Below are 9,283 nucleotides of genomic sequence, written 5' to 3'. Positions count from 1 at the left end.
TCTTTTTTTTTTCTTTTCTTTTTTAAATCCTCTTGGAAAACTGTGGACCTTCCCATATAAAGGTTATAATAATAATAGAATTATATATATACACACACACGTGTACACAGACACACACAGACACATGCAGAAACACACACACACACACACACACAATCACATTTATTTAAAAAGCTTTTTTAGAAATCACTCCTTTGCACCTGACCATGACCTGTTAAAGTGGGGATTATTATTGTCCCTGTTTTGCAGATGAGCCCTTGGGAAGGATCAGAACACCTGCCCCAGGTCTCAGCCCAGCAGGGCATCAGGAACCTTTTAAATTTTTTAAAAAATTGAGAACTAAAAAAATTTTTTGCCTGCATTGTGCATGACCACCGTTTTAAGCTCGAATGTTTCTATATAGAGAAATGTATGTAATGTCTCTGTATTTACATATATGTTATATATGTAAATGTCTGTACTCACAGCTTAGCACACAAATATCAGGATTATTACTCATATTCACCCTATCAATGAATAGGTCATTAAGGGACCCCAAGGGGGAAAATTCCCCAGGACTGCTTACACCTGTAAATTTCTCAATTTAAACTTTTGGCATCTTTAACATTAAATATTAAAAATGAATACATTCTTAGTAATAACAAAAGGCCTTGGCACTTCTAAATATTCAGAAATTTGCAAACCATCATCATCTTTTAAGCCATATCCATCTACTATTATATTCTTAAAATTCTAAAATTCAAATTTAAATTTTTAATTTTTAATGTGTCAACTTATATTTGAATTTAAAAATTTTAAGAATAGTCACATCTTAAATAATAAAAATATGAAGTTGGTTTGATAGTCATATTTTTTAAATGTCCCTGAAAATAAATATGTAACTACTAATTTCATTTGAAGGTTCGTTTGTGTTTTATCTAAAATCATGGCACATTTGCTACTGTTTGGGAAACTCTGCTTCTGATGGAAAAATTATGCAAATTGTAGCTCTTTATGTCTATGTCACCAGTGGGTTTCTTTGGTGCAGTGTTGGAATGTATAATGTATAATATAGCAGGCATGAAACAAAATCACTGGGGGACTTGGCAACATCTGTGTAGTTCTCATAGTCTATCAGGTCTTCCTAGGATTTTGTTTGGTGATGGGAAAAACTGGTGCTTTGGTGGACATGGGATGTTCTGGGTACATATAATGACCTATGCGCTTATGGTGATCTTGTCCCAAGACTGAGGACCTGCATTCTTCACTGAGCTTTGTAGAGAAATCTAAGTTCATCCTGGATTGGTAACCTCCATCTATAGGAACTCACAATAGGAACTGTCATATGAATATTTATTTTCTCTGACCCAAAATGTTACCTTGATTGGTTTAAGAAATGATAGGAAAATATTCTTCATGTCTTGAACATTGAATTTAAATGCACTTTAGAGTTGTAGCAGTAATTCATTTATTTTATCTCATATATTTAGACTTTGAGCCTTCCAACTCAATTAAGCAAATTTATGCACATTATAAGCTAGTTATTAATTTGGACAAAAGGTCCTGATCCTTTTAAAAATAGATTTCAATTACTAAAGATAAAGTGAGAAAATTTTTATGTATTTATTTAAAAATATCTGGGTACTGAAAGTAACACTAAAACAAGCAGGAATTCTTGTGGTTTAGGTGCTAGAAATTCTCATTGCCTGGATCCCAGTGTCTTTCCAAGCACTGACTTTATTGAGTTATCTTCATGGTTCATATCGGTAGGGGAAGATGGAGTCGTCTTACAAGACCCAGGAAAATATGAGTTTGGGAAATGCTATTTGGTCAATTTGCAAAGAAGAAGGCTCTGATAACTCAATATCTATCTTTCTATCTTTATATATCTCAACTCAGTCTTTGGAAGACCAACAAAACAATCACTGTGACATTTCTTCTTTTTTTTTTTTTTAAAAAGATTTGACAGAGAGAGATCACAAGTAGGCAGAGAGGCAGGCAGAGAGAGGGGGAAGCAGGTTCCCTGCTGAGCAGAGCCCGATGTGGTGCTTGATCCCAGGACCCTGAGATCATGACCTGAGCTGAAGGCAGAGGCTTAACCCCCTGAGCCACCCACGCACCCCATCACTGTGACATTTCTTAATACAGTTTTTAAAAATCTCTAATGTTCTTTATTTTTTTTTCAATTTTGTCATGACCAATTTTTTAATTTCTTTTTAGCATAACAGTATTCATTGTCTTTGCACCACACTCTAATGTTCTTTAAATATGTTTACCCATTATAATAGCCACTGTAGTCTTTTGAAAAATAATTCATAATTTATAATTTGGGAGTGATTATATTTTCTAAATGTATGCATTCAGTCTAGAATAGCTCTCAAAGGATATGCTGCACATATTAATACCAGGCTGCAGACAGGGGCTTGGATTAATAGACTGTGGAGGGCTACTTTTATGGAAAGTTTAAGTGCATATTATTATTATTCCTAAAGTGTATTAGTAATAATATCCTACACATGTCCAGCATGCATATGGCACTTTACTGTTCTACAGAGTGCTGTTGCATACATCCTCTTGTTGGTTCCTCGCAGCAAGAAAGCTAGGATATTTTCAAGTGTTGACATTGAAATCCTTTGCTGGAGATAAAATCCTAGTAATGCAGGGGGAAAAAAGATGCTATAGAAACACAAGCTTTTTTTTTTTTTTTTTAAACTGTATTTTTGACCAGTGTCATAGCAATTGCTTAGATTGGCTCTGAACATGTTACTCTCCAGGGAGAGACAGTATTTCATCATTTCTTCTGCCCATTAGGAAGAAAAAAAAAGCAAAATATAGGAGTGCTTTTTTTGGAGGAAAAACTGCAAGATTAAGGGATCCCCTTCCACTTCACAGAAATTAACAGCAAACCCTTGGGTTCCCTGTTGAGCACTTTATATCCTTCTTGTTTAAAAACACTTTTTTCTGTATCCCTCTTATGCCAGACATGAAAAAATCTGGAGAATCAAGTAAGCACATAGAGATTGTCAGATGAAACAAACTATTTTGTTCTTATCGTCAATAGTGATTAAATCTAGACTTATATATTATTTATGTAATATTTTGCACTTTCCTGTTTTATCAACAGCACCGTGGGAAGTTAGAGACAACAAGCTGCATGCATATTGATAATTGGAATTATCAATGATCACTGGAATAGTGAACCCAGGACTCTGGTTTCCTAGAATCTGTGCTGAGAAATACTTAATAATTAATCATAATGATTATTTCTACAGGATACAATTCTAGGATTAAATGATAATTTTATTTGACTTACATAAAGGGAAATTATTACTGCAGTTACTTTTAAAGAGCTCCCTGGGTTTGCAGGGAGTATCTGAATTAACAGAAAATTGAGCGCCATTACTTATTAATGGGGTCCAGCTGATTTATTGGTGGTATATCTGGCAATTAGCCATTCTGCATAGTGTCTTTTGTTTAGCCATTACTTTTTCACTATTGAGTGCAAGCTCAGAGATGAACACCTTGAACCAAAGGGGAAGTCTGCCTGTCAGCCTAATAGGGCCTTGCATCATCTTAATGGTGAGTTATGATCTGTCTTGAAGGATATTTGGACACACTTAATATCTTTTGGATGACAACCATTGGAGGCATAAGTGAATGTACATATTGTCATTGAACAACTAAAACTCTTTATTCAGTCACTAGATAGCCATTATATTATATGAATCTCTTTGGACATTTTTTTTAATTTTTAAAAATTATACACTTGCCTTTGGCTTTTGTGGCATTTATAGAATGAATTGCTGTGAGTGAACTGTAGCATAGCAAGTTATGGCCAAAAATATTTATTTGCAAGAGTCACTCTGGGGTGCCTAATTTGTCCTCAGGAGAAATATCTTTTGCTCAGCCTGCAAAATGTTGTAATAAAAATTGATGATTGATGTTGATTATAAGATTAAATGGCTGGGCCACAGTGGCCAATGTCATAAATCAAAGCAGCCCGAAGTTGTGATTGGCCACTAGAGAAGGCTCTAAGTGGGAGTGTTTTTTTAATGAGTCACTATATTTCAAGTCTTTATAGTATTGAGTCCTAAAGTTTATTGAAACTGTATTTAAAACGTCATTCTACAGTATTTTAAATAAGTTTCTAGTACAGTTTTGTTTTGCTTACCTAGGCATGCAGTAGTGGAAGAAAATATTCTTGTGATAGGGAGAACAGTTTAAAAGTGGTTAGCATAATGTTGATTGTTCAGCAAAAAACTTGATTTTCTCAATCTATATTTTTTTCTTTTTTGTGTCATGAAGAATACTCTTCTTTTTTTAATCATGTTATGTTAGTCACCATATAGTACATCATTAGTTTTTGATGTAGTGTTCCATGATTCACTGTTTGTGGTGACACCCAGTGCTCTATGCAATATGTGCCCTCCTTAATACCCATCACTGGGCTCACCCATTCCCCCACAACCCTCCCCTCTAAAACCCTCAGTTTGATTCCCAGAGTTCATAGTCTCTCACGTTTGTCTCCCCCTCTGATTCCTGCCCTTCATTTTTCCCTTCTTTCTCCTAATGTCCTCCATACTATTCCTTATGTTCCACAAATAAATGAAACCGTATGATAATTGTCTTTCTCTAATTGACTGATTTCACTTAGTATAATCTCCAGTTTCATCCATATTGATGCAGATGTTGGGTATTCATCCTTTCTGATGGCTGAGTAGTACTCCATTGTATATATGGCACATTTTCTTTATCTATTTGTCTGTTGAAGGGCATTGCGACTCTGGCCATTGCTGCTATGAATACTGGGGTGCATATGGCCCTTCTTTTCACTATATCTGCATCTTTGCAGTAAATGCCCAGTAGTTCAATTGCTAAGTCACAGGGTAGCTCTATTTTTAACTTTTTGAGTAACCTTCATACTGTTTTCCAAAGTGGCTGCACCAACTGGCTTTCCCACCAACAGTGTAAGAGGGTTTCCCTTTTTCTACAACCTCTCCAAAATTTCTTGTTTCTTATCTTGTCAGTCTTTGCCAAAGAATGCTCTTTGGACATTGAAATGTAGAAGGGACAGTGGTAAAGGTTTGAGGGGCTGGAGATGGGAGGTGGTGTTATAATACCACCTCTGGCTTTTTAAAAGGGGTTGTGTTATATTCAGGGTCATAGAAGAACTTCTCTATGAATTTTTAAACTGATGCTCGTAATTGCTGAGGAATTATTCTGCTCCCAGCTATAAATAAGAGAAGTCTGATAGTCATTGTTGATCTGGACTTCAGAAAGGCATGAGACAATGCTTTTTCTTATAGCTTCTGACAGTTTATATATTCTGAAAACACTTATTTATCCCTTACTGTCTTAGTTGATTTAGCTGCATATAACAAAAATGCCACAGGCTGGGTGGCTTATAAACAACTGAAACTTAACTTGCCACAGTTCTAAGAAGTTATGGCACTGGCATATTTGGTATCTGGTTAGAGTTGTCTTCCTGGTTCATAGATGGCTGTCTTCTTGTTGTGTCTTAACAGGGTGAAAGAAGAAAGAGGAAGCTCTCTGGGATCTTTCTTATAAGGGTGCTAATATTATTCATGAAGACTTTACTGTCATGACCTAATCTTCTAAAAGCCCCATGTCCTAATACCATCACATTGAGGACTAACTTTCAACACAGGATTTTTTTGGCGGAGGCTGGATACAACATTCAGTCCATAGCACTTATTGTGTGTGAATCACAGAGGATTCAATATGCATGTGATAAGCTGTCAAGGAATATGTAGGATGAGTGAGAGATAATACAGAAATAAATATGATATCAAGCAGGGGTTGGAAAATTATGGTCCATAAACCATGTCCATCCTGCCACCTGTTTTTGGAAATAAAATTATTGGAACACAGCCATGCCCATTGATTTATATATTGTTTATGGTTGTTTTTATGGTAAAATGGAAGAGTTGAATAACTGAAACAGAAACTACCTAGCCCTTTATGAAAATCTGCTGACCTCAATATAGACCAAAATTGCTCTTAGGAATCATACTGGAAATGCTACAGAAACATGGAGTCAATTAATTGTGGTGGTGAGGGGGTACATTTGGGAAGTCTTCAAAAGATGGAAGCAGTTGAATTGGACCTCAATGATAAGATGAAAATTCCTAGAAGGCCATAACCCCTTCCCTCTTTTCTCTTTCTTCAAGCTCCAGCCTTCTTAGTGTTCTCTGTCTCTATCTCTATGTCTATCTCTCTATCATTTTGTTAAAGTTGCCTTTTCAGTATTTCATAAAGGTTTATTTCTTTATGCTTCATGTTCTGGTCAACTTGGATATGGAAGTCAGCAAAAGTATGTGAAGTGTAAGGCCAGGAAGTGGTGTTACTATGAAGCAGGTGGTCAGAAATTCTTCATTTTACTAGGCAGGTATCTGCAGAGTACTCCAGAGTGGTTTCTGGAAAAATTAAAATTACCCGAGAGTTTTGTTACAGCCACTCCTTGAATTTACTGTTGGTGTAGAGTTGGGTGCTATTCTTTGCTGTGGTAGACCAGTGTGACTCCAGAATTTCTTGAAATTCCATGTTGTAGTACCTATGACCATTTCAAATTAGTGAATCATTTCATTAACTGTGCTATAACTGCTAATGAAGCCATTATCTCATAATTCTAACCTAGTTCCCTTTAGAGTTTCTTTTCCATTTTTAACAGAAGCCAAAAGGAAAGGTAACATAGTGGTGGGGCCTTCATCTCTGTCTTTCCCAGGTACTCTTCTTCCCAATCAGTGGGATAACGTTGTAATCTCTCTTAGCAACTAAGATAGTTTCATTCTCCCTTCCATCTTGCCAGGTGCTAGTTGAAATTTTCAGATAATTTAAGTACAGTGGTTAAATGTACTCATTAACCGCTTCACTGAAGCTCAAAACTCATAAACCTGGTTCAGAACACAAACAACTCTCTATTAGAGGGCATATCACTTCCTAGTAACAAATCCAAGCTTAACCAGCACACATAATTCTAAAACACATTCAGAATGAATTTAAAAGTTTATAAGAACTGGGGCACCTGGGTGGCTCAGTGGGTTAAACGCCTACCTTTGGCTCAGGTCATGATCTCAGGGTCCTGGGATCAAGCCCTGCATTGGGCTCCCTTCCCCCTCTCTGGCTGCTGCTCTGCCTCCTTGTGATCTCTCTCTCTCTGTGCCAATAAATAAATAAAATCCTAAAAAGTATATAATTTAAATATCTTTTTAAAAAGTTTATAAGAACAAAACTATAAAGTTTCATGCCAATATATTATTATTTATTTCATTTTTTTTTTAATTTTTAATTTTTATTTATTTATTTATTTTTTTTTTAGATTTTATTCATTCATTTGACAGAGATCACAAGTAGGCAGAGAGGCAGACAGAGAGAGAGGGGGGAGGAAGCAGGCTCCCTGCCAAGCAGAGAGCCCGATACGGGGCTCGATCCCAGGACCCTGGGATCACGACCCGAGCCGAAGGCAGAGGCTTTAACCCACTGAGCCACCCAGGCGCCCCTAATTTTTTATTTTTTATAAACATATATTTTTATCCCCAGGGGTACAGGTCTGTGAATCACCAGGTTTCAGATTATACTCTTGCCTTTTTATCAGATGCTTTCAGGGATTGAATCCAAAGCAGTAAACAGTGGAGTAATTTATTGGAATCTGGAAAGATTATCAATAATAAGGTTTCAGTAGGAAGGGTTTTGTTGCCCTTCAGTTGCCATTTTGGCTAGTTATTTACTCATATCCAGGTCTTATTTAGAATCCCAAATATTAACAGAGTAAAAATTCTCTTGCTCATGGTTCCTGAATTAAATAAGTGAAAGCCACCAGAAAAAGCCCAATGGTTCTATAGCTTTACAAAAATAGAATTTATTCCCAGTTGAGAAAACCTAAGCAACAAAGCCTTTCTTTTCTTAGAACTAAACCAGTCAGCTGGCAATTGCATATTCCACGAGACATAAACACATTGATCTTTTATTGTTGAGAACAAGGAAGAAATCCTAGACTGCTGCAAACAGCTTTTCTCCCTCACCAAAGGAGTACGCCATGTAGGTTAATCTTCTCAGCATATATGAATACCAGCTTTGTGCAGGGGCTGCACTAGGCAACGTGAAGATGGGAAGGTAAGTCCTAGGTTAGTCCTGAAGAAGTTTTCTTAGTACATGGCTTTGCTGTGTGTGGTTCCTCAAAAACCTAGGAAAAGTGAGAGGAAGCTCTTGGTAGTTGAATCAGTAGACCTTCTCTCTCGTGAAGAACAAGTCAAATGTAATTTGGTGGCTTCAGTCTTAAGGAAATGGGACTGTCAGAATCATCATGACATTGGCCTGAGCAACTAACTGAGCTAGGCTTTCATTTAGCTTTGCACATCTTTTCTTCCAGTGCACTAATTGTTCACTATGATTCATACATTGTTCTGACAAGATGGCAAATGGACAATGTGGAAAGTAATTAAAATAAGTGTGTGGTTTAAATTATCATAATCTATTGCCCTGAGCTGAATGCCATTATCAGGGGGAACAGGGAGAAAGGCTGCATTCAGGCATAGAGAATAGTTTCTGGGTTTTTCTTTATAACAAAAATTCAACTCAAGGAAATGAACTGAAGAGAGAGACTTGGAGCTTACTATCACAGTTCTCAGAAGTTGAAATAAGAATTCTGTATCATGGGTTAAGGTCAGGTTTTCTAGGATGTTGTCCATATATATAAATTGATTAGGAGGGCTATGATTAAATTTATACATGCTTTGTATATGATAATGGAAATTTTGGCTATTAATTGAACTAACATTAGAATATAGGTCTTGTAAATATTCCTTATAAATAAAAATACACATCTCTAAAATTATTTCCTATAGAATAATTATTTGGAAAATAAAATATTTGCCTATTTAGAAAGTTTGAAAAGTACTTTATTATGAACAGCTTACATTTATTATTATAAGTATAATGATGCTTACTATGGATATTTTAGAAAACAGACAACTGTACAGAAAAAAAATTTCTTTGCATTCCCATTAGGCTGAACTAATCTGTGTAAATCTGACCTTTTATTTTTTTAAAAAATAATGTGTGTATATATGTGCTGTCTGTTTATATAATTAATTTTACATTTTACAGTGTTCTGTATTATGATTTTCTTCACTTTCTATTTCATTGAAACTTCTAGAAAAGTTTATTTTTAGTGACTACATAATATTTGATTTTGGGTCTGTGCCGTAACTTATTCAACCTGTATACAGACATATGGGTTTGCCCATGTTTTTGGTTCATAAACGTTTGCACCTTATTGACTTTG

The sequence above is a fragment of the Mustela nigripes genome, chromosome 2 (assembly GCF_022355385.1).
Source record: "Mustela nigripes isolate SB6536 chromosome 2, MUSNIG.SB6536, whole genome shotgun sequence".
Lineage (NCBI taxonomy): Eukaryota > Metazoa > Chordata > Mammalia > Carnivora > Mustelidae > Mustela > Mustela nigripes.
This window is presented reverse-complemented; position numbering follows the sequence as displayed.